This window comes from Gallinula chloropus, assembly GCF_964237585.1.
Source record: "Gallinula chloropus genome assembly, chromosome: 1".
Taxonomy (NCBI): Eukaryota; Metazoa; Chordata; class Aves; order Gruiformes; family Rallidae; genus Gallinula; species Gallinula chloropus.
Window position 1 is genome coordinate 107,704,813 of NC_140085.1, and position 27,138 is coordinate 107,731,950.

The following is a 27,138-nucleotide window of genomic DNA, read 5'->3' on the forward strand; positions in this document are numbered from 1 at the left end:
CGTATATGAGAATCTAAGCCAAATGAGTAAGCTGTGCCTAAATTTGCCAACAGACACATTCCTGTGAAGCTGAAAAAGGAAAAACATCCTTAGCGTGCGGAGGACTACAAGAGTCTGATGGCCCTTCCATGTTTAGGCCCTTCAAACAGGGTAGTGTGAAACCTGTGGTGGTGTCTGTAGCAGCAGGTGCTAAATCAAAGATAAGGATTTTCCTCTTTCTGTCTCTCTTAACTGCTGCACAGTACTCCTGAAAAACCTCCAAGAACCTCATTAAAACCACGCACATGTAACACAGCCCTAGTGCCTCAAACGACTGTCGAAGGCCATAGCTCTGTGCCGTCCCAACACAGTCCGTTGGCTTTATCTCAGCACACCTTAAGAAGAAGCAGAGGACAGGGTGCTAGTGTGGAAAGAAATGCTAACAACCAGGCAGATTGCTTGCACCTAGCCCAGAATCTTTTCTCTCTAACGATAGACACTAGCACACGTCCTGGGAAAAGGGCAAGATCGGAGACTGGGACAAGCACAGCGATACCTCGCTGTTGTGTTTTCCTGTCCCCTGCGGACTGCAGCGCAGTGACTAGTGGGTGGCGCCAACCTGTTTGAGTACCCTGGGCAGAAATTCTTCCTTTCTTCTGTGCATTTGATTGATTGTTCCTGCCTTCATTTTATGAAGCCTTTCGGTGTTAAAGCAATGGTATCTTTTCTTGAGTACGTACAAATACCGCCACGTTCTGCAGATGCATTTGCAACTGAGGACTGAGAAAATGTTGACGCCCCTTGTAAGTGGCTTGCTTTGACTTCCAAGGTGCAACAGCTCTATGCAACCTGCATCATTGTGCTCACTTACTTTGTTTTTTCTAAGCATTTTCTTGACAGATAGAACTTGTAATGTGCAGTTATATGACAGATTTTACCTGGGGCCAATGGTTTTTTTTCTAATACATGTATCTTATTGGCAAACTTCTTCAGCCACACACTGTGCTGGAAAAATTGGGAAATTTTTAAGGTGGATTGGATCAAATCAGAACTGTGATGTTTGGCACTGTGATGTTTCATGACTGTTTTTATCAGTACAAATCATGCCCTGGGAGACAGAGGCATCTTGCAGTTTTGTGGTTTTTCATACAGGAATGCCTCGGCCTCATTTGGCCTTGGTCATGGGCTTCAGCCGCTAAGATGTCATCATCAAATTTAAATGTTTTGAAAAGTGGCCACCATCCTTACAGAGCACTTTTAAACTATTACCACTCCCCAAAAGCTCCATACTATGAGCTTCATCTTTTTATACTTAACATAGTCCCAAATTACATGGGGGACATTGTAGCGCACACTGGAAGATGTTTCTTACCATAGCAGCCCTTGTCCGAACATCTTGCCTACCAAGTCATAGGTTTCAAGAAAAAGATGAAAAGTTTACATTAAGCACTGAATCAGAGTAGAATGCTAGCTCTGGAAAAGGATTTTAAATCATGTATACTAACTGACTGAACAGTTCTGTTTAGATTTAAGCAAAGCAATGTAATATTTGCTCGGGATCTAAAAGCTGCAACAAAAATAGAAGCAAATCAAGTGGCCTCACTGTGTATCATTTGACACGGTGCAAAACTATCCTGGCATATTTTTAATGGAACACAAGTTTAAATATTAACTGTTTAGTGTAAACTGGGATTTTAGCTTTTAATATAGCAGATTTATTGGACAATTCCTGTAGACTGTACATGAGCTTTTTAAAATAACTATAGCATCAAAATTTGTAAACCTTGTGGTTTTACAAAAGACTCCATCTGAGGTAATTCACCGTCCCCATTTTTAAGACAGTTGTTGAGTTCTTAAAATTTAAGCTCTAATAGTAACTGCTGATTTTAGCAGGATTAGGTCAAGTAAAGCTACTCTGCTGTTTAATGCTGGTTTACTAGGACATACCACAACATGGTTGATGAGACCAATCAAGATGAATTCATTCGGTTCCTGGTATTTCTTTCAGACCTGATTGCATAGTAAAGACCTTTGAATTTAATATTAGTTTTTCAGAAGAGCAGTGACCAATCTGTGTAAGAAAATCCAGTTTACCCAGCATGACTAGGACAAAGTAGACAACAACTCTGTTGCTATTCCTTCTGCCTAGTCATTTAAACTGTAAAATAAGGGTGGCAGCATTTTTACCCTATTTGATGCTGGGATATATAGCTACACAACACAGTGGAAAAGCAAGCTGTCTGCTTTGTAGTCAGCTCAGAAATAAATAAGCTTTTGGTCCAGGTAGCCATCATGCCCAGTGCATATTTCTAACCTGGCTACACTGCAGGGTGGGTAGAGCAGCACCAAGCTGGGGCTACTAAATCCTCTGGAGAGGTGCAGTAGCAGCAGTCTGCTCAGCCCTTTGAGCATCCTTGGTGTGCAGGGCTTGACTGTCTCTGCCTCATGTCTGTGGGACGCCTGTGCTGGGGATGCCCCACTGTTTTTGTAGTCACATGTTTGAACAAGGAAAACTTGTCCTAGTGATAGCAACTGCTAAATTGAGTCAAAAAGAAATGTTTAGAAACTGGAGCAAAGCTACAGATGCCTCATGCTATTTGCCTTGGGACATCCTACGGGTGCCAGTCCAGAAGACTGCACATCCATGGGTACTGTATGACCTATCTGCCAGCCTCATATAGATGTCTCAGATACTCCAAGGTATCACAAAGGATGACAGAAACCTACACATAGGAAACTGAGTCCTGAGCTGCCTGACCAGTTCCACTGGATTCTCAGGAACTTCACAAATGACATATTTTGTTCAGAAAGGTATCGCCTTTAAAATACTCCAGTGTGGCTATTACAACCAGTTTTTGGTTTTGGAGGTTATGTTTTCAGGAGGAAGTCAGATAAAAGCATAGCATAGCGAGGTATGTCAACGGATGCTTGTGTGTAACTCGGGTTTATGTAAGCCATAGTTCCTTACAGGGCCAGAGAGAGCATTTGACCACTGTTACTGCTACAGTGGCAAGATCATGATTTCTTTTTTTTTTTTTTATACTTTCTTCTGTTTTTTAATGCTGATGTTAAAAGATAGAGTCTTTGATTAACAGCTGTCTCTAATGGTTCTCTATGACAAAATGATGCTTTCATTCTTCATTAACTGGTCTTTTCCTATTGTTTGCTACAAACGTCAGAAGATCGACTGAGGCACGTGTTTGGATTTCATCTGGGTGAATATATACCACGAGTACTCTAGTTTACCCTTTCCATAACTGCAATGAGCAGTTTAAAGTGCATGGTCTAGCGATTTGTTGGTGATAAATGTGCCGCCAACATCAAAGGTGAGGGTGGTTGCTTCCCTTCGTGAGAAAGCTCCACTCCTAGTAGCAGTGGTACCAGAAGCAGTGCCAACAGAGGCAGCGCTGGTGTGCAGCTGTTTGCACCACATACCCACACTGGGACGCACCTTTGCTTCAGTCCTGCTATGAGCCTGGCCTTCCTCAGCAGGTCTGTGCCATTGAGAGGGAAAGGGCAGCCCACTGGTTGGGGAAATACTGTCTCAGAGTGTCTGCAGGCTCAGATGAGAAATAAATGCATTTGAATAGCACAGCCAATGTGTACTTTTTGTTTTGCTTTGCTTTTTTAAAATGGAAGCGTAGCTCCTGTTCTCTGCACTGAACTGAATGTTACCTTTTCCCAACAGTTTTTCCCTTCTTTTGCTTTCCGTGCACTCCTCTGAATTTCCTGTGAGAGCATTCTTTGTCATAGAGATCCAGTGGCATTGCTAGAAATTTCCTCTCAAGATCAGTTTCCTGAGTTAGATCCTTGAAAGCTAAAAACTAGTACATTAAAGCCAACATCTAGCAATTGCAGAAGACATTTGCCTAAAAGTCCTTTAGACAATTCAAAGAGACCCAGCACATTCTTGGGCTGGTTGAAAAGTGAGTTGCCAACAGTTCAGAAATACAGAACTCAAGGATAGAAAAGCACAAGGTCATTTCTATTTTCCATGATGAGTATGAGGACAAATTCACGACCAGCATAATCAGGTTCAGGCCCGCTGACTTTAGCAGACCTCGCTTATGTCAAGTGTCAGGCTGGCTCATTGATAATAATACCCAGGCCCACCTTTGATCTACGCTTACTGCTGACAAAAACTTGCATGTATAGAAAGGTCATGCTCAGATTCTCTGTAGATACCAGACACCTCTACAGTATTTACAGGATCGGGATGTTCATCTCAAACAATATGAAGATAGAGAGACCTACATACGCTGTCTGTGGTGTTTTGTGGGGTTTGTAGAGACTTTTCTTTTCCTTTCTTTTTTTTTGTGCTAGAATACCAATGACATATCACTGAATGAATTTTCCTTTTTTTCATTACTTATACAGCACCGTGCAGTAGCGATTGATACATAACCCACTTCAGAAGGCATCCTACCTAAGTGAATATTTCTTATTCAGACAGCATTATTGCTCGAATGAGAGCTTTTTTCTGAACAGAACTGCCAAATCTGGACTCCGCTTACCCAGTCAGAAGAAAAAAAGCCCGTGCAAGGTAAAAATATGAGGACAATAATATTTCCTAATCACGCTCTCAGGTTGGAAATGATTTTGCTATCCTAACCCCCTGGAATACTATTATTTTTTTAGAAGCCTCTCATAAAATTAGTAATGGCAAGAACATTTTGAGTCTGAATAGCATGCCCATATGAAAGTCTGAAACCATGCAGTTTCTAGCATCTGGGGATGAAGTCTCGCTGTTCAGCAAGCTGCTCTGGATAGTACAGATAGCCCTGGCAGCAGGCTGGAAAACACCTATACAGAAGTGCTGACAGAAAAAAAAAGTGGTTTATTTGGCTTAATTGTATTTTTCTAGTTTTGGTGTTTCATTTAAAATCTGACTTTAACATATACACACATAAACAGATCTGTGCTCTTTCGTGAAATCACTGCTGGTCTTTTTGACATCAAATTTGCATTTCGGACCAAATTAAAATGATCAGACATCAATTTTATGGTCCTCACAGCAGTAAGCAATATGTACACATATATATATATACACATATATATATGTATGTGCACATATTACTTACTGCTGTGCACATATATATATATACACATATATGTATATATGTATGTGCACATATGACTTTTTTGAAAGATGTGTTTTGGAACACATGTTTCATTTTGTGTTTGGTGTGTGCCTTGTGTCTGATTTTTCAGAGACTTTTTTTGCCTGTGTAGAGGACCCTGGCAGAGCAAGGTGGTGCCGGTCTACAGCTGAACTGCTAGTCTGTGCCTGTCCAGCAAAATGAGCCATCCAAGGACAGTGTCCTTTGTTCTGTTGCTGCAAGGGGGTCACCTGGGAAAAGCCTCATGAGCACCATGCTTAGATCCCAATAAAGATGTGCTGGGAGGATGGAATCCCTTGTCCCATGACTCCCAGGAGCACAGGTCCGTTGTGGTGCCCTGGGATTTGTTGTATGTAAGGGCCCATGCTCAGGAAGTGTTGTGGAGAGCTTTAAATGCATGTCAGCCATAACTTTGCGTAGTTCTGACATGATGGTCTCCAAAGTGAGATCTTTAGTGCATTGCTCTGCTAAACTTTCCCCTTGTGTGTAATGGTTTGTGGATGAAGGAAGGAGGAGGAGGGGAAGGTGATAGGAAAAACCAAGGGTTTGATTGGCATCCAGCGATTTTGGACTAGCGGGAAGCAGGCGCCTCGGCTCTCCAGCCCCCACATAGTTCTCAGTCCATGTGTGCCGAGAGGGGAAAGAAGCCGATATTGTTCCCTCTAAAATTAATTCCCAGTTAGCCAGTTACTCCTGGTTTTTAGCTCAGAGCACACTGTAATTGCATTTTTCATTTCAGTAATTATAGAGGATATTAAAGTGGATAGACAGTTGTAGAGATCTGGCTCTTTAGACATATCCACTTGTCCAAGATCAAATGGCTACAGCATATTTAGGGTTACACGCTCCTTCTTTTCCTTCTTGTTCTCTACTGCAGTGGATTTTTTTTCGGCGTTACCATGGCAACGCTATATCTGGCTGCCAGCTCTGTCGTAAGTTATTGAACTGAGACTGGCTTTTGGTTTAGCAGATAATTAGGTTCTGTCTCACAGGTTCATTTTCCTGTGACTGGGACGTGAATATGACCTACAGCTGGCCTCAATTTCAGTGTCACAGACAAAACTTTAACCCTTCCTAGTCTCGCCACTACTGTACCCTCCACGGCGGTCGGCGGGGATTGCAAACACTTTTCTGGGGGTGTTGGACACAGCACACCCTCGTGCGTCCTCGGGGCTCATTGCCCAGTCTGTGCTAATCCCCAGCGAGGAGGGAGGCAGCCCGGCGTACACTCGCACGGGGGGCAGGCGGGGGAAAGGGTGTTGCTAGCACCCCGTGAATATTGATTGTCTCGTATGTAGATTTGTCGGAAAGGTAAGTTCACTGCTTGATTAGTGACCCCTTAAATAATAGAGATTCAAAGGGCAGCAGCAGGCATTTTTTGCTTGACTCAGGAGCATGAAATATTTACGAGACCTGTTTTAGCGCACAGGGCCCCATCTTTGGCCGGTACCTGTGGTGAGGGAGAAAAGCTGTGAGGAACCGCCATGTCGTTTCCTTGTGTAACTCTCAGATTTTCCATGTCTCCTCTGGGAGAAGGGGGACGGGTCCAGCCTGGGGGGTGCTGGGCACGTGCCCCCAGAGCCCACCGCCCCCCCAACAGTGCCCAGGCCTTGGGGCACGTGCAGGCAGCACAGCACCCCACCAGACAGACCCTCGAGCTCACATAATGAATCCTGAGAAGGAGGAAGATTTGCCATTTTCTTCAGCACAGATCTCAAACCTGCTGCTTTCCAGTGTCCGTATGCGATGCAACATGGTCTTACAGTTTGAGTACTTTCAAGCCGGGGTTTAAAACCCATTTCTCTCTGTCAAAAATCCTACAAGAAAAGGTATTGATCAAAAGGAATTTCATGAAATTTTGCTAGTAGATATTTCCTTAATTTGTCCATGGGATGAGGCAAGGGTTTTCCTATCCTGAAAAGCGCAAGGGAGGTTTCTCTCCCAAAGCTGGCACAGCCCAGAGGTTTTTCCAGAGAAGCACAAGACCATTGGTGTAGGAGTCATGTAGCTGTTTCTCTGGGGCCATGGCTTCTTGCTGGCTCTTTGGCAGCACACAACATAGTGCTGCTGGGACTTGCCCCATCTGTGTTTCCTATTGACACTGTCCTTTCTGGGGAATCTCACAATAAAAAACCTAGCTGCAAAAATTGATGGGCTTGCACTGTTCCCCATCACAGGGCTCTCATCACCTGGGGTGCTCTCTGTGCATGTTACAGACGTTTGAATGGAGATGCTGGCACAGTGGATGCTTGGACTTAGCTTCCCTGCCCCCTACCCACCAAATTATTTGTGGCGATGTCTCTCGATTTGAAGGTCAAAGTGTTCAGACAGGGCATCCGTCTTGCTTGTGTGGAACGTGTCCTTCTGAGTTAATCTCCCAGCCTGCATTTGTTGATAAAAAATGGTATGTTTAAAGCCTGACTGTTATACAGGACAAAGCAAATGGCATTTCATAGACCAGAGACAGTGACTTCTCACCGAAGATAATACCAAAAGCTGAGGGTTTAGCATATATGTATAACCAAAATGATCAAAAAAAGGCCCTCGAGGTATTTCTTGATTAGCATATTTAGCGTGGATTAGACCTTCTTGCAACAATAGCGTAAAAGTTTTGCTGAAGGGTTAAACTTGGAGTGGGAGTGGGCCAGAGGGGAAGGTCCCCCTTGATTTAGAGAAGAGAGATGTGAAACTCCATGTGCCAGTTGGCTGATAAATTATCCAACTGCTGAGTGTTAATGAACATTGCCATGGCTGGGACCCCGCAGCTCTGAGCTGGGAAGCTGGTTGATACCACATCAGCAGCACGTTACAACGTATCAGTGATCTATTATGTTTTTTTTAAGAAGAAGCAAACTTACCACAAAACCATTGTAAAGAAACATTGTCTGTTATAAATATAATCACTGAAAATGCATTTATGTCAGCATTTCTTACAATTTTTGTAGGGTTTTGATGGCATTTTTTTCCCCAGATTTTAGAACTAATAAACAGACTGAGTAGTTTCAGTTTTTGTTTAGAGTTGGTTTCGGTGTCTGGCCCTCATATCCTGGCATAGTCCTGTAATGTTTCATCTGTGATCACAGTTTAAAGCCAAATGAAACACTGTTTTCATTGGAACCATTAGAGAAATCAAGCAAATATTGCCAGTGGGATTAAGTTTTATAAAATACAGATAAGAAATCTGAATATTTGGCCTAGAGCAACCTGACATTGTCCCAACAACATTTGCAAATGAGGGCATGCAAACCAGCTCACAAGGGGCGGGGGGAGATAGGGGAAGAATTAAAAAAAAAAAAAACAAAACACCAGAAAAAAGAAAGAAACCCACAGGAAAATTGCATTGCTGCTATGTCATGATTTCCAGCTCAAGCAGCTTGAGTTCTTAAACCAAGAACCCTTATTGTAGGTAATTAAGCAGACTGCCCACCACAATATATACTGTTTTCCACAACCAGCAGCAAATTAGTCTCTTCCAGAGTCCTTCTGAGTCCCCACACTCCTTCCATAGCTGGTGCTCTATAATGTGAAAGACAAAGACTTGCAGGATCTCGCCTACCCTCAGGTGCTGACACCAACATACTTGCTTCTGTTTATTCCCAGACCAATCGCTAAAAATCGAACAACAGAAGAAGCAGTCCTTGCATTCTGGCAATCAGTAAATGCCTTGTAAATTTATCTTGAGTACGATACTTTCTTTGCTGTTTAGAAGTCCCCCCCACCACCACCACTTTACAGCATGTCAACAAAAGAAAAAAATAATTGGAAACAAACCCAACCAAATAAAAAAAGCCACCTCAAAGTCTGACATTCCTGCAAATGTTTGTTTTTACTAATAAAAGATTTCAGCACAATGTGGTTGAAAATGGTGGGAGTCTTTGTGCTTTCTAAATTTGGACATCCTAATTAAATGTTCTTTACTACTCTGTGACGGAACCTGCCTCTACATATTGCCTCTGTGGTGGATGTTGGCTGCTAAACTTAGTTACATGGAATCATGTCTGAGTTATGTACCTTGAGTGGGCTGTAAGAATACTTCCTCAAGTATGCCTCATCCTTTTGATTCCTTATCACTTTTTATCCTTATGAGGTACTTTGAATAATACTTCAGGGGGAGCAAAAATAAGTCCCTTAATTTAAATATTTCAATGTGACAGCAAAGTTGAAAGTGCTTCAGATACTCGTATCAGTTCCTCAGATCCACAGCAGGTTAGCAGTGCTACAAAATATGCTGGTTTAAGATCAGAAATTACTTTTTTTTTTCTCCTTTATTTAAGGAAATTAATTTCTGTAACTTGAATTTCTTTACATTTTAAAATAGCTTTTTTTTTTGGTAGATTATCAGGCAAATGGAAAAAATAGTATCACAGAATAAAAAACCACTCCTGAAACAAATGGTGAAACATGATATAACATGAATAAGTAAGAAAATATTGTTCCTATATCTAATAGGGTTAAATTACCCCCTATACCAAGTATGAGAGTAAGAGCATGATCTTTAAAGATGAAACTTTACATGCATGATATAACAAAAAAAATACCTCTTGTTCTATTTTTTCCAAAATCAAACTTTGGTTTCTATTCAGTGTTTGATAATATGTCATAGTAGAATTCATGAGATGATGCATCAGCAAACCAAACTTCAGCCTGTTGTGCGTGTACTGAAGAATGGTGACTTTAAAGTTTAAGTTTTACAGGTTTTCTGAAACTTTTTGGGGTTTGTTTGTTAATTAAACACAATCTGCATAAATAAGACATCATTTTGTTTCAGCTCTGCAGAATGGAAGCAATTTTTCATTACAAATGGAACAAAACAGTGACAAAGGCTCCAACAAAACTACTAACAAAATGTGAAGTGTTTGCTTCCAACCTAAGTAAATCTTTCACGCAGAGAGAGCTACCGCCTCTTGCCTTTACTGTGGCAGAGCACATGTTTTTTTGTTCTTTGGCACTGTTAAGCCTGGGAAGACCATGGCTGCTGGCAGGGACAGACCTGGGCAGAGGCATTTCTCAGAGGAAGGGGAAAGGCAGTATCTTGCATATTGGCATCAGCACTGCAGAATCTAGAATCATAGAATCATAGGGGTTGGAAGGGACCTCGAGAGATCATCAGGTCCAACCCCCCCTGCCAAAGCAGCTCCCTAGCTCATATTGCACAGATAGGTGTCCAGACAGGTCTTGAATATCTCCAGAGATGGAGACTCCACCACCTCCCTGGGCAGCCTGTCCCAGGGCTCTGTCACCCTCACTGTGAAAAAGTTCTTCCGCATGTTGGTGCGGAACTTCCTGTGCTCCAACTTGCAGCCATTGCCCCTTGTCCTGTCCCCACAGAGCACTGAAAAGCAGCAAGGTTGAGCAATGCTCACCTTTGCAGTCGCCTTTCTAGTCAGCACAATCACCTTTGCATCTCCCGAGTGCTTGGGTTGGGTTTGGACAAATGTTGCTGTGGAATTCTGGGGTTGGAACAGCAACTTGAACAATGAGTTGTCTCAGCTGCTGTAGCAGAGCTTTGACAGTCACACTTGGCCAGGGTGGCACTTCACCTGAGCAAGGAGGTTCAAAAAATCTTCCAAACGTACACTTTATTTTTAAAAGCGCAATGGGAGAACTCACTTATTTATTAAACAGTGAATTATAGGCTGTATGGCTGCCACCTTAATCACTCATATCTAATCATTCTTAGTAGCTCCATGGGTGTGACCTTTTCTAAAATAATTTCCATGCAGTAATAGCAATAAGATACTTTAGGCAGTGCATTTCTGGGAATCATTGCACTTCTCAGGTGACTGAAGTCACTCATTCTTCGTTCTTGTGCTTCACAACACATCTGAGGCATGAAATTATTCCCTTCCAATGCGACGAATTTTCCTACTCTTATTGCTTAAATGATTTTTAAGGATTAGGGTGTTAAAAACATTGTGAGAAATTCAGAAAAGAAAGGGAGAGAGAGAAGATACTATTTTGCATTAAAGTTATCAACCTGATCCACATTTCAGTGATTTCATTCCAATCATGAAAGTCCTGGATCTAATATACATCCATGGTTCATGCTAGCAAAAATATGGAAGGCACAGTATCTTTCTTGACAGCGTGCTGTAAACAAAAACTGTGTCCTGTGTGGTAGGAACTACAGAATTGTCGAGCGTTTGTACTTAGAAGAATAAGGAGGAGTGTGTTTCTCTGTCCGTTGATGGGTATTGCCAGCTGTCTCCTGCATGCAGGTACCACTCTTTGTTCCCAGGATTTTATGCATTCAGCTGTGATTCCTCTCTAAACCATTTCACCATATCTTGATTGATTAGCAGACAGAATACAAACTCTCTTGAGACAAATGTATCATTACCATTTTAAATTGTAATCTTATTCAGAAGATGTAGTTGGTTTCTTGCCATTAACATTTGAGAACAAAAGGCTGGAGTTTTCACATTTGTTGCAATACCGACAAGCTACAATAGACACCCCTGGGGTTTTTGCCCCACATAAGCATCTAGTTGCAGTATGGGGAAATGGCAATCGTTTCTTGTTCTCTACGAAACAATGCGTACACAATCACAGAAACACAGCTTCTCTGCTTTTATTTTACTGTGAGCAAGGGCTGTAAAAGGCCAGCATGCATTTTAGCTAGAGGGCTAGAGGAGTGTGACTTCTTTTGGGGTCTAAAAGTTCTCTGGAGCCAACGTTTGGGAAATTTTACTAAGTCATCATTTAGCAAAGCCCTTATTTACAAAGGTCTGTTGAGTACTACTCTCAAGCTTAAGATTATCTATGTATCTGTGTGCTCTGATGAATCAAAATTTTAGCTGCTTCCATTTCTGTCTTGGCGACAAACGTCATATATTGCAAGAAAATGCTAAAGCTATTACTAAAAATAAACCATCTCTTTGATACCTAAGGCTGCTTCACCGACCCAACTGCTTCTCAGTTTGAAATCGTGTATACATGTAATCAAATATTTATCAGTAACACCTTTCAGAATCAAATGCAGCAAATATGATTTTATGCTCTCATGCAATCCGTCATTCATATACACACAGCAAATATCATGTGGTAGGTAATACATAATATGTGATGTAAATAGGGCCTGTTTAAAAAGTATTTTTTCCTAAAAATGTGTTGTTCCTCTCTATTTATTGTCACCTCTCTCCTGCTGTACGCAATCTCAAAACACATTTGTATACCCAGTAAAATGGCAAAAATTAGGTGAGAAACCATGACTGCTTTTCTGTTTCACTAAGTAATTGCCTTAATTAAAATGACAATTATTCCCACTCCTTATTTGATGAGATGTGTAAATCTTTATAACTTGTATTTTATCTACCTCATATATGTAAGACATAATCACCAATCTATTTATGGGGTTTTTCCTCCCAAGAGAAATGAAAAATGTAATCCTCACCATGAGCGAGCTGGTCTCCTGCTTTTCACAGGTGAGGAAGGGCATCCCCAAAACCACAAGCCAACACAGCTTATATGTGCAGTAAGTTTTGTACATGATGCTCTCCTGTTTGCAGACAGCACGGTGATAGTGTCTTGTAGAATAAAGTCTTTATTAAGGACAGGAGAACTGTCAAAGTTATCGCATCGGATTCCTTTCTAGGAGTCTCACTGAAAAGCTCGTGGCAGTTTGTTTGAGGCAACTGGGGTCAGTTGCCTCAAACAGTTGGGGTCAGTTCTGCTCCTGGTGGGTAAACACATTGGCTTTGACAGATACTGAAGGGTCTAGGAAATAAATAGTGTATGGGGAATAGGTTCTCAGGAAGGAGTGGCAGGGTTGGACTGGGAAGGGCCAGTGTGGTATTTGCAACATAATTTTCCCCTTTTCTGGTTAATTTTTGAGCTAATGGATAAGCCATCCCTGTAGTGCACATGAGGTAGCCTGTTTGAGAACAGCAGATGCACTGAACTCCAAGAAAATTGTACTGCTGTGTCTTTTTGGAAATCTTCAGCTTTTTTAACTCACCAGTTTAAAAAGTAACATGTTCTGTTTAAGGTTTGGAAAAGGAAGGAAGAAAATATTCTTCATGTGCTGTGCTCAGCCTGAATACTGGGAATAAATAGCAAGGAGAGTCTTCACAAGCTCTCTGGTCCCACCCTGCTGCCCTTAATGGTTTAGATAGCTTGGAAAGGACTTCTGTCTTCTAGGTCCAAGGTAAAAGGCAGTGCTGAACACTATGAATCCAAAGCCTTTGCCTCTTGAATATCTGTGGTATTTAATATACTGTGGGTTGCAGTATGATAAAATTAATGCAGTCACGCCTAGCTATGTGGTTGGTTTCTGTACTCACCTGGGAGAGGTTTGGGAGGGATATACACGTGTTTCACATCTGCTGGTTTCTGGAATTTTGATGCAGTGGTCTTTGGTTTGTTGTTTGGCCGTTCATATTGTACCTATTTAAGCCCCAGATGAGAACTAGAAAAATAAATTTCTTCCTATCCCAGCTTTTAGCACTGTCAGATGAATAGGAATCTCAGCGCTCTGTAATATATTACTTACAAGTTTTATTTTGTTTAGTGATCATTAATACTTTTATAGCTGTGAACTTATGCATATTTTTATCTTAGGCTTTCTATGGTATATTATGTCTCCTGAGATGTGAATTTTTTGCATGTCATTTTTCTAATCAATAACTGTTGTTATTTACATTTTTTTTTCTGGCCATTTTTGTATAATATGCTATCCTTTTTATTATTCCTAGCTAGAAAATACCAGCATAATTTCGTATGGAACAACTGACATTTTGATAGGAAAAAAAAAATACTCAGTTAAGTATTTTTAAATTATTCTTGGTTTGTTTTTCTTTTCTTCATAATACCAGATATCACCTTTGATTAATAACAATCATATATAGGCTTTGTTCCTCTTATCTGGGTGTCAGCAGTAATTGGAATCCATATCCATATCCTACCTTGCAATCATGCTGCAAAAGGCCAATAAATTCCCGCTGAGTGTGTTACTTGTTAAATTTAGTGCACTACATTCAGGGTAATGAATAAAAGCAGTGGGCCGTTACTGTCTGGTTGGCAGAGGAGGAGTAGGAACAGCCAGACTCCCCTGAGGCCCTGAGCAGGCTTAAAACTGTGACAGGCAGAATCAAGGGACTCCCTAAGCATCACAGTTCAGTTTGTCTCCCTTAATTTCCTCTTCCACCAAGACTTTAGAGGAAACGGAGGGAGGTGAGGTAATCTACAGAAATACAGAATACACTGTGCTTGTGTACCAGTACTCCCTGGTGCAGGTTCTCTTCTAGGCAAGCGTGTCTGAAAGTGATACCTCTGTGTTAAAGCCCCGAGCTGATGGAGACACGCGTGTACCATATAAGTATATAGTGTAAAATTATACACGTAAATGTATGATTGTGACCTCCCTGTGTGAATCCTCTGTAGGACTGCTGGCTGATAGAAATGAACTCTTGGGCTTCTAGTTTGGATGCCCGAGCAGTCATCTGGCTGACATGGAGACAGCTGTGTGTCCCTAAGTGTGGTGCGAAGCAATCCGTGCTTCAGTTCCAAATGTGAACCCAGTAAGTTCTTGGATTTGTGTTCCTCCTGGTGTGCAAATTTACAGTGTTAAAACCATGAAAATAGGTGAAATAATGTTATGGAATAACTGAAGTAACAAGACATAATAGAGTCTGTGGTGCAAGGATGCCCAGCCCTATCTGGATGAGATTGGTAAGGGGAGTCTTTACTCCTTCTGCAACCTCCTTTGCATTTTTCTGTGCCTCTGGACAGAATGAGCAAGGAGGCAAGCTCTCCTATCTTGAAAGTGAGACTGGTTTGGGCACAAATTAGGCACGAAGATAGCCTTATGTGCCCTGCACATGGCTGTGCAAGAGGGAAGGGGCATGTCTAAGGCACCCATCACCCCACCTACAGCTGGAAAAATGTTTTAGAGGCTTTACCTCTTGCACCCACACCAGCTCCCTGTTCCTTTGGGAGGCCTTGAAAGTCTGGGATGATCCCATTCAGCCTCAATATTTTCTGGGCCTATGAAACTGTGATTTTGGGCAAGATTTGGACTTCTACTGAAGCTGCACTGATTTCAGGGACACCTGTCAGAGCCAAATATCTCTCCAAATCTCTGGAAATACTGAGTAGCTAATGAATTAGGTAAGCACGTATCATGTTTTATTTTCAAGTGAACTAAAATCCAACAAACGGAACAAAATTATGGGGGAGATCTTATCCCTGCTGTAGTCAGAGGGAAAGATTTTACTTCTCCAGGATATTATCAGTGTGGAGTTTCTTTACTGAGTCCTTCTGAAGTAGTAGAATTCTTTTTTTTGACAGTACCTTTCAAGAGCAGGGGCAGCTTTTCAAGATTACAGTGGAAGCATAGGCAGGCTCTTTGGACTAAAGGAATAGGGTCATCTAGCTCTTCTTCTAACTGTTCCTGGAAACATTTAGAATTAAAATTCACATCTTCAAATCATCCATTGTATTGATGCCTAGCCTCAAAGCACTGGAAGTTTATATGCACTTGTGTTTTTATCAGTAAAGCTATTTACATGACTACAGTTCTGATTCTGGACATGCCTTGACTATGTTGAACAGGTAGCCTGTACGATGAACTTTGGGAACTACAAAGTGGGTGTTCCTATACATGTATCCCTCGCAAACCATGTTTTGATATGCTCAGCACACCTGAGTAAGGAGACTTCTGCAGAACACAGGCAAAAGATGGCATGCTGGGAAACATCAGGCTCATTGTGTCCACAGACAATGGACCGATGATCCTGCATAGATAGCCTGGAAGAGCATGGGGCTTCATGGCAGTTCACTTAAATAGCAGAAAGATAAAATATAACTATGCTAACATGACTTTAAGAGCAAAAAATATATGAAACTGTTGATACACAATGCAGTTTCTCACTGAACCACACAACTCAGGTCGTGCCACCCAGAGCCGTCCCGGAACCCGACCGTCCCCCAAAAAAAACGCGCGTCCTGGAGCCACCCCCTAGTAAAGCTGTAGCCAATGGAGATGGACAGGCAAGCAGGACCAGCTTCTACTTCACTTCTTAATGAAGCTTAAACTTTTTTGGTTTAATTTTTGTAGTTTTAGTAATACTGTAATTTAATATTTGTTTCATAGTGTCCTGGCTTTGGTCAGGATGGAGTTAACTTCATTTGTAGCAGCGGGTGGAATGCTGTATTTGAGAGTTAAAATGAAAGCAGTGCTGATAACACCCTGATGTTTCTAGTTGCTGTCAGACAGTCAAGGACTTTCTCAGCTCTTCATGAGAAAGGAGGGGCGAAGCCAGCACAGGTGACCGAGCTGGCCAAAGAGAGTATTCCACGCCAGTTATGTCCTGCCCAGGATATCGGGGGGCTGACGGGAGGAAGGCCTGGGGCGGCTCCGGGACGCGCGGTTCTTGGGGGACGGTCGGGTTCTGGGACGGCTCTGGGTGGCACGGCCTGAGTTGTGGGTTTGGTGAGAAACTGCATTGGGTATCAACAGCTTCATATATTTTTGCTCTAAAGTCCTGTCAGCATTGTTATATTGTATCTTTCTGTTATCTTAGTAAACTATCCTTATCCCAACCCACGGGCCTTTTAGTTTCTTGGTTTTGGGGTTATTTGCCCCTTCCTTTTCCCTTCCCTTGCCTCTCCCCCCCACTTCCCTCTTCCCCTGCTCTTTTCCTTTAAGGAGCAGGCAACTGCGTGGATCTCGGCTCTCAGCCAGGGTAGAACCACGACACATAGCAAGAAATTTTTCATAAGAAGAAAATCTCATGCAAGAAGATAAGCTCTGCAGGACTTCAACCTCCATATCTACATGTAAGATGTATTAGGGTTTCTTCTAGGGTTTCTTCTAGGGTAACCCTTTCTTCTAGGGTTTCGGAGAGTCTAGTTTTGAAGTCAGATTAATTTATTTTATAAAATGATAGATATGTGATAGTTGTACTCTGGGATTGGACTGTATATTTAATTCAAGAAGTACCCGCATTTGATAATTCAAAACTAAGGAAGGCCTCCATTAGTGGAAGAAAGAACAAAACCTTGATAGTACAAGGCACTGCGCCCGCCTGGGTTGATAGAGCTTAACATTCCCAGTATGAAAAGCAGTATTTTGTTTTAGAAAATGGCAATGTTTAGATATGGGTGATCTCATACCAAGTGAAATATTTGGTGTAATCTGATGTTTTAAATAAGAACATGGCTCATGCTGGTGCTAGGAAAGACCCGTTCCTGAAATTGCCTTGTTTATTATCCTAACCTTACAACATATCCTGATTCTGTCTGGCAATCATGTGAAAACTTAAAATGACAAATCAGTGTTTCTAAAACACAAACACACGTGCAGGTGCGTATGGAGCATACGCATAAGGAAAGAGGTTTTAAGATCAGTACTTAAGGAGGATGTTTCTGCTTTCTGATGTGGTCTTGTGGGAAGTCTCCTAAGTAGTTTACATTTCTTTAGGGAATTCAAACAGGTCTTTGATTCTTCCCTTGTTGAAATGGAAAGTAGTGCAGGAGACCACGTCCTCCTAAGAAATCCTTGTGAATCCTCACAGAAAGGAGGCTAGGAATATCTGCTAAGTTCTGAATAACTACACATGTCTGAGAGCTCCAGTCCCTGATCCCAGGTCAGGCAGTGATTTTGCTTTGTGCCAAGCACTGACATTTGTTGTTGATGGATTTTTATTTCACCTTCTCATGTTTAACATTCCTTTGAGCTGGAACCTTTAGTTTAAGGCTGTCCGGGTGCCATGGATAGAATCATCTTTAATCTCCTTACCATCAGAAATTCTGCAGGAGCAGATCCAGGTGCAATGGTTGTTGACTGGCTAGAAGTGTTTTATGTCAAGTCATTAATTTTTGCAGAAGGTTTGTGGGTTTTGTTTTCTTTTAATCTGTGCTGTTTCATGCACTTTTAATCACTACCTTTTCTCCATTGTTCTGGGGGCAAAATAATAAATGATGATTTCTAATGTAAAAGCTCTAAGTTAATTATTTTAAAGGGCCATTATCTGACATGAGAAATTCATGTTTGTCAAGTATTTATATTACTTTCTGGACAACGTGTGCCAGTGAGGTCTATATAAGTAGAGCCAAACCAATATATCTGGAGAAGTAATCAGCCACAGTACTGTATTTGTGTCCTTTCCAAAAAAACAAGTCTGTTGCTTCTACTGCCAAGAGGTGGCAGGTAGCTTTGAGAAGATTAATTGCCCTGGTGATTGTTATTATTGGTGCTTTTTTCCCCCTTCCTTCCCCTAAACTATTGCATTCCAAATGCTTATTTACTGAATAATCTGGATGTACTGAAAATAAGTAGATAAGCATGCTGGACGTTGTGATCCAACCATGTATTTGTTTATAACTTTATGTTCTTCAAGGTACTGTGGAAACACAGCCCTTTAAAGTAGTTGAGGGATCAAAATCAGCTGTCCTTTCAGAGGCAGTCTATCAGTCACATGAAGGTTATTTTGGTCCTGCCAATATGGTAATATATTTGCTGGAACTTGACTCGCTCGCCACTGATTAAGGTGGAGTTGAAGTTATTGGCAAGTTTCATATGTTAGTTCTTCATCTCTGACTTTCTTTGATCAACTAACATTGCTGCCAGATTGTTTTTATCATCAGCTGTTCTCCTTAATTTGGTGTTTGGTTACCAACTCTATTCTAAATACTCTGGAGTATTTTCTCCTATGAAAACTTTTCTGTGATAGGGTCACAATGTGGGAAAAAATAGATGAAGTCATATTATTTGGACCTTACTTGAAAAAATACCCAGTGCCCTGTGTTCTGTTTCTTGTTAAAACTAAGATGTGCAAATATGCACTGAACCAGTAAATAGGTCTGTGCAAGTGCTAGGAGTTTCTCTTCTACTTCAGCATACTTTTTTGCATGGCTTCTTGATGTGGTGGAAAAAGACTGGAAGCTTTTCTGTAAGCATATTTCCCAGGCCACATGAAGATGTGTCTCTGGCTACTGGCTGAATAGTTTAGAGAACAGTGTACCAAAACAGGTGGAGATAGGCTCCCTGTAGGGTTTTTTTAATGCATTTTTCTGGCACTTTTCTATTCCACCAAGCTTTAAATACTCAATTAAAGGACAGCCTTTAGAACATCAGTGTGTAGCTCCCAAAGAACAGTGTCTTAATGATCTTCAAGCACTTGTCTTGAAATTCATGCAAAGATACTAATGTCTCTATTTCATCCTTATAATTTCTGACTCTGGATGAATTCTCAATTTCCTTATTATTTATTCTATATCATGGCCCTGCACACACACCACACACACACACCCTACCCCCTTCCCCCCCCCCCCACCATTTGTGGGCCAACCAGTTATATATGAGCTCATGCCCTTACTATGGGTGGTTTATGTGTGGTCTGGAGAAACTTATTTTTGGTGCTGAGTTTTGGACTATCAAAAGGTTGTTAAGGGAGGATTACCTTTCACAGTGGGTGGTGGGTACAGCTGCATGTGGGGGGCTCCTGAGCAAGGGAAGTTTGCTGGCAACCTGCTCAGAAGTCTTGTCTGCAGAATGCTTTGGTCCCTAAGAAGGTGTCTGCAAAAAAACTGTTGCTTTCTCAGTAGGTGCTTTTGTTAAGGTCTATAGAAGTGCTGTGTGCTCCCCCACTCTTGTGCACTAATCTTTGAATCTTCTGTTATGGTGAAAGAAGAAAGGAAAATGTCCTCCTGTTTCATTTGGGCTTTTATCCCTTTCCTTTTAGTGGAAGTTCAGGATAGTATAGGGAATTGGTAGTGGCACACTACTTTAAATAGCTTGCTTTTTTGTTGTGTGGGTTTTTTTTCTCCTGTTAAAAGTAGACTTTGAGGCATTTTAGTAAACTAGTACAATAATCATTTATTTTATGATACTATTTTATGAGAATATAGAAGTCTGAAAATCTAAAACAGAAGGGATGAAAAAGGTAATACAGATGAAGAAGGGAGGCATTTTAATAACTTGTAGAATTGCTGTTTTCTTAGGATAAGTTAAACTCTCCCTTGGCAAATTTAAATACAATCTATTGTGGTTATGAATGTGTTGGTTTTTCTAAGGAGTCTAATGAGTTTTTCAGATTAAAATAATATAGACAAGGGTTGGGAAAGGGCTTGTGATAATGCATCTTCTAGATTGTCACAGCCTGTGATGTCAGAAGAGAAGGAAACTCTTCCCCCCAAATAAGCAATAATTAAATAACCAATGGCCCTGTCTGAGTAAGCTGGAAAGGATGATGGCAAAGATGAGGCTTGTAAGAAGCTGCATCTGAAAAAAACTATACCTCTGAACATTAATTCAGTCTGTGGCTGTGGAGGCTCAGCTGGAGAGTTCTGGTGCATCTTTTGCTGGACTGGAAAACTTGAGGTGCTGAATGACTGCTGGTCTAGCAGAGAGAAAAGGCACAAATATGTTCTTTGGCTACCTATAAGATCATCATCTCCAATGCTACTAATTGTTCTTCTTTTAGCCAGTGAGGAAGAGAAAGAACACAGCACAGGAAAATAAGAGACTTGTGGGGATATTTATGCCTATTTCAAAAGGAAATAGAATGTTTTAGCAAGAAGGGGGAAAGAACTGAACCAGTCCTTCTGAAAAAATATGATGAAAAGTCATATCACTACAATCTAGGGAAATTCTTTCAATGAGAGACTCTTGCTTAAAGATGGATTCATTTAAGCCCAGGTCTCATACTAGGTTTCTTTTAAAACAGGGATGAGAGTCCAAAAGTGTGACAAAGATTCTTCCTTTCCCTTGGGCACACCAGGCATCATCCATACATGTAAGGTGAGTGGTATTTTAATTAGTAGGCAATGTGTGTCAGCAGTGTCTCTGACAAAAAGCTACGAGCAAATGCACATCGGTTTGAGCCTAGATGGAATGTGTACTTACAGTTTATTTACACTATCCATCATTACAATGATGATACGTGTGTATGTATAATGGAAACTATAATTTATCCCTCAAAGATAATTGTATAGAGTGAGTTTGAAGGATAAAACCAAGGTTAATTTGGGGAGAGAGAAATAATATAGATACTGAGTTTTGATCTGTGATTCCAGAAGTTTGTTTATAATGGAAAATACCAGGATAGAGTTAGCTGGACTTGAGACAGCTTTTTAGATTAATTTTTTTTTTCTTCTGGCCAAAGAGCTTTCATCACAAAGAGTACAGTGTTGAACTGGAAATCAGTTTTGGAACAGGAAGCTTAGAGTTTTTGCAAGAGTTCTGTAATCTTTCCTCCTAACAGACGAGGAGTGAGTTGTTTGATTACTCGATTGTGAGAAGATTGTTAGTGTAACTGATTGATATTTACTTCTTAAGCCATGATTGGTCTTGTGGAGGCTACTCACCACCTTGAAATGTGATTATGCCTTGAGAAATATCACACAGTCATATCAAACACCTGGCAGAAATAATCTGCCCAAAATTATTTCATTATCCTGACACTAATTTATGGTAACATATGCTCACTATAGATCTGGATACATAATCACAGAACATTAAGATTTGGAAGGACCTTGAAAGATCATCTAGGCCAAACTGCTGCCAGAGCAGGATCATCTAGATTAAGTCACACAGGAATGCATCCAGACAAGGTTTGAATGTCTCCAGAGGAGACTCCACAACCTCCCTGGGCAGTCTGTTCCAGTGCTACGTCACCTTCACAGTGAAAGTTCCTCCTTTCATTCACATGGAACTCCCTATGGTCCAGCTTGCACCCATTGCCCCTTGTCCTATCGCTGATTATTGCCAAGAAGAGCCTGGCTCTATACTCCTGATGCTGGCCCTTTACATATTTATAAACACTGTTAAGGTCACCTCTCAGTCTCCACTTCTCCAAGCTAAAGAGGCCCAGCTCCCTCAGCTTTTCCAAAGGAAGGTGTTCCACTCCCTTAATCATCTTGGTGGCCCTGTGCTGGGTCCCTCGGTTCAAGAAGGACAGAGAACTCCTTGAAAGAGTTCAGAACTGGACACAATATTCCAGGTGCAGTCTCACCAGGGCAGAGTAGAGGGGGAGAAGGACCTCTCTTGAGCTACTAACACACACCAGGATGCCATTGGCCTTCTTAGACACAAGGACACATTGCTGGCTCATGGTCATCCTGCTGTCCACCAGGTCCCTCTCACCTATGCTGCTGTCTAACAGTCCAGTCCCCAACCTATACTGGTAACTGGGGCTGTTCTTCCCCAGATACCATACCCTGCGCTTGTTCTTATTAAAGCTCATTAAACTTCTCCCTGCCCAACTCTCCAGCCTGTCTGAGTCTTGCTGAATGGCAGCACAGCCCTCTGGTGTGTCAGCCACTCCTTCCAGTTTTGTGTCATCAGCAAACTTGCTGACTGTACACTCTATTCCCTCATCCAGGTCATCAATAAATATATTGAACAGTAAAGTCTCAGTGCTGACCCCTGAGGGACTCCACTAGATACAGACCTCCAGCTAGAAAAGTAATATTGTACATTCAAATGTTTTCCATTACTTTCTCCTGATGAAAATATCTAAAGCTGTGAGGGATGGTGCTGGTGAAGCCTAGATTATATCTCAAACTTATATAGTAGTTCTTCACTACCAAAACCTTCAGTGTAGCATTGCAAGTGTAACCAAAAGATCTGCTCTGATGTAGCGTGGATGAGGGGATATATTTTGTCTTAAAGTTTATCACACTGTACTCCAGAGACACAAATGACCTGCTGAGCAAATGCTGTACGTACAGATAGAGCTGCCGGCTCATGCGGTGAAGGCTTATTCCTGTTGTAAGGCTCTGGTGAGGGTATGCAAACACAATGATAGATTTTTATTTGCAGAGGGAAACCACCTCCCTTGTAGAGACTTGCTTCACATTTCACATATTAGCACTCCAGAATACCAAATGCCTTGTACAAACCATATGTTAGCAGAAGACTCTCCTCTCTGAAGTACATCAGAAACGCATGTGGAAATGCATCTGCCTACGTTATCTGTTAGGTGCTTAAAGAACACTTTGGTTACTGATTTGAACTTGGTGGCACTCTAGCAAATGGGATTTACAAGTGTTGCCACTTAATTATATAGCTTGAGACAAATTCTTTGGAGGAAGACCGCCTCCTGACATGTGTTGAGCACTTCTGAAGTTCATTAGGAAAGCCTATGCTTCGAATTTCAAGCTTTACTTTCCCGTTTCAGCAGCAACTTCACATTTTTGAGGAATATGAATGGATGTGGTAGGACAACATGTTCTGATGGTGTTTGAGTTGAGGGCATTTAGAGATGTAAATAAAATATAATCAAATATTTTGGATAAGTTGTAATGAAAGATTGGCTCATCAATAGCCATTTTCTTGTTTATTCTTTACTTTTTTCAGATGTTCTTTCATAAGCAGTCATAACATACATGTAATTAACTTACTAGTGAAGACACTATAGATTATTCATGTGGTTTCTTGGGAAGAGTTTAAATGTTAAGGGTTAAATTGCTTAAGCTGTTCTGCTCTCTTCCATAGGATCACTGCTTGCTGTTTCCTGAGCTGACAACCTATCTTCTGTCATCACAACATAGACAAGACCCACACTTAAGTTTGTCGCAGAAATTAATCTTAAGAAAAATTAAACTGAACTGCATAAATCCCGATTTTTAACTTAATGTTTCTGAAGGAAGGGAGGGAGTGTGATACAGCAAAACTTCTTTTTTTTCAAATAGTAGTGTGCTTTTCCTTATTTCTTTTGAACAGTTAAAGATGCAATGGGACAGCTGGTAAAAATGAAAGAGGGGTTAAATATCATCTATCTTTGTTTTCTTCTATTGGCAGAATAATGAATTGTGAAACTCCTTATATTTTCAAGCACAATATCTTTGTTATATAGGCTGTTACCTTTTAAACACTCACTTTTTCCAGAATTCCACTTTTCCCTGCCCAGGGAAAGTAATTAATTAATAAAACACATTGGTAAAGGATAGTGAGTATCATTATGTCCATCATATAGGTAGCAGATCATCAGCAGAAGAGGTTAAATGACTTGCCAGAAGGCACACAGAAAAGGAGAAGTGGAAGAAAACCACCCACAAATTCAAGGATAGTTTCTGTCCCTTGGGCAGTTCTGAAAGGTAGAACTACACAACTTCATCTCCTCTGTAAGATGTCTTTTCATAACATGAATAAACTTGTCTCTCATTGCTCTCATTCATGCTTGGATGATACAGATTCCATTTTCTTAACCATGTGTGACAGTAACTAACCCTAAAATCTTGGGAAATTTCTACCTTAAGGAGTTTGTACTGATTGTTTCAATAAAAAAAAGAATTTGGAAGATCTCACTGTTGAGTCTCATCTTTGATGGTACCCACAACAGTAGGTAAAGTTCTCTTCCTAAGCTTAATTGCCATGGAAAAGACTAAAAACATTGAAAAAACTATTTTACCTAACATTTTATAATTTAAATGGATATTTGCAGGCACCCAGAAGACACCAAAACAAAGAACAGTAAATAGAGTCTTTTGTTCTGAAGAAATTTGCTGACTTTCAATAGCTGAAAGTGTAATAGAAGATACTCTGTACCCTGACTGTAAAGGTTTTGGTGGTGTTTTATGTGATGGCCTCACAACAAACTAGGGAAGTGGGGCCTTCTACAAACTACTTGGGAAGCAATAGTCTGATAATTTGCTGTTGTAATGGAAGGCTTTTTGCCTGTCCAGATCCAGGTGGGGAGGGACTGGCAGAGGGGTGGAAGACAAGCTATTTTGATAAATTGGAGAAATGACCTGGAGCGGGAAAAAAAGGTAGGCTGAACTTTATTAGGGACAATTGCAAGGTGCATTAGATAAAACTAATTGGTTGTACAAAGGCAGACAGGCAGGCGAACAGCAAGCTAGCTTGTCCATGGAAAGGGACCTGCAAATTTTTGAGGATAAAACCAGAAGTATGCTGCTGAAAACCATCGAAAGATAAACCAGGTTGTGTCAGCAGGTTTGCTTTATAAGATATGTACATCTTACACAACACGAAGAACCACAACTGGATTATTGTGTTCAGTCTTAGACATGGCTCTTCAACACCCATTGAAGAGAACAGGAACAATTATGAAGTCCAGGTAACTTTATTTGCAGGGTAAAACTGCTCGGTTTAAAGAAGATGAGTCTGATGAGAAACATGAGAGTAATCTTTAAGTATGTTGATGTCTAAGGCACAGAGGAAAAGAATGATCCATTCCCTATCTTTGTGACACATGACAATAATGGAGTTCATTTTTAGTAAGGAACCTTAAAGTTAAGCATTATATATTCTTTCTGTCAGGAAGGAAAGTGAAACACTGCAACAGCTGCCTTAAGGACACTCCATTGCTGAATGATGACAAACCTCTACAGCCTGGTTTGTCATCTACCACAACCATCTCTGAGGCACAGGCTGAACCCTGTGAATCTGCCCTGCCTCTAGCCAATGGTTTTTGTGTGAAGCACCAAGCACAACGGCCTTAAAGCCCAGACTGTGAAGGCCCCCTAATTGCATAAAACCTGGGCTTATAAGATTTCATAATCTCATTAAAGCATAAAACATTTATGGCTGTCACACCCTCAACAAAAAAAGTATGAACATACCAACTGTCTTTATTGATGGTTCACTGGGTCTGCAGACAACTTGTACTTGAGTGGGTGTACTCAGAGGTGTGACCTGTGCGTTTCACCCTGAGTATGGACATCTGCTGCCACTCAGGGTAAAAGCCACAGGAGCATTACCTGAGGCATGCTTAGGGTCTTGCCTTTGCAAATAACATGGGTGGGTGAACAGAGGGGGTCTTCCTGGACCTGTTTCTAATTAGCTTAGTTATGGTATTTCCAGGAGTTGGACTCGATGATCCTTATGGGTTCCTTCCAACTCAGTAGACTCTATGATTCTATGATTTCTTCAGTATGCCTTTAGCATAATTGCAACATGGCAAGTGTAAGTTAAAATCAAGAGTAGATAAATTAATGCACTGCTGATAAGTCTGCAGAAGCAAGTATGTCATCTCCCATTGGCTCAGTATTGCTGTGTGTCTGCACAGGCGTACCTTGCTGAAGGAAGTGCTTCTGGGAGCTGGGTTTGGTACGCTGGGCTGTTCCTTGCTTTCTTTGGAGTTCAGTGTAATTGGACTGATTTATTTCAGCTGGAAATCTGATGCTTTATTTTTAACATTTAAATACATAGAAAGGACTCATGGGCTTGGTTTAATCTTCTGGGAACCTTGAATGTCCTTGGGCTATCTTATTTCTGGTGAGACAAGGATTCAGCACACTCTACAGCAGAAATATTTTGTATCTGTGTGAGTGTAGGCAGGTGTATGTGTATGCAGCTCCCATGCTGGCCATCACATTGAGGTTGTCCATTAGCTTCAGATGAAAAGCGAGGCTCTGAGAATTCAGCTTGCAAGGATGTGAAGCAGCAGCTCTCACCTGTATCTCTACTGTGATCTGTTTGTTTCCAGTGGAAAGAAGAGCTGGTCAGTGCTTGGTCCTGTGACACCAGCCCAGCACTGGTGTCATAGTTCATAGAAGTTCATAGAACAGTTCATAGAAGAGCAACAAGTTGGCTGCAGATGTCCTGGGTTAAAGGTCTGACAGGAAGGAGCAATGAACAAGCAGGGCCTTACACAACAAAAACCTAAGCAGGCAGTAGGAGCTAGAGAGGATTGAAAAGAAATGGGTTCCTAAAACCCCTTTTTTGGGGGGGACACTTCAGATATTATAGCATGTTGTGAAGTGCTTTTCAAACCATGAGGCAACATGCAAGGTATTTCCTGGAGCATTTAATCACATGTAAATTAGATCGTTACAGCTGTACAAAGGTATTTCATTTTTGCCCTTAAAAAAAATGTAGTATTGCTCTTAGGCAATGAACTCAAAAGAAGAAAAAAATATTTTGTGGAATAATTTCATGAAAATGCGTACCAGTATGAAGACATTGTCAGCAATCATTTCAAAACTCCATTTATTCCACAGTGAACTCTGTGCATGTCTGCAGGGGCTATAAAATGGAAAGAGAGGGAAAGCAATTTATTGAAGCCAAACCACACCAAGCATAGATGCCTTGTCACCCATCAAGCAAAGAGGACTTTTGCCTTTCCACTTG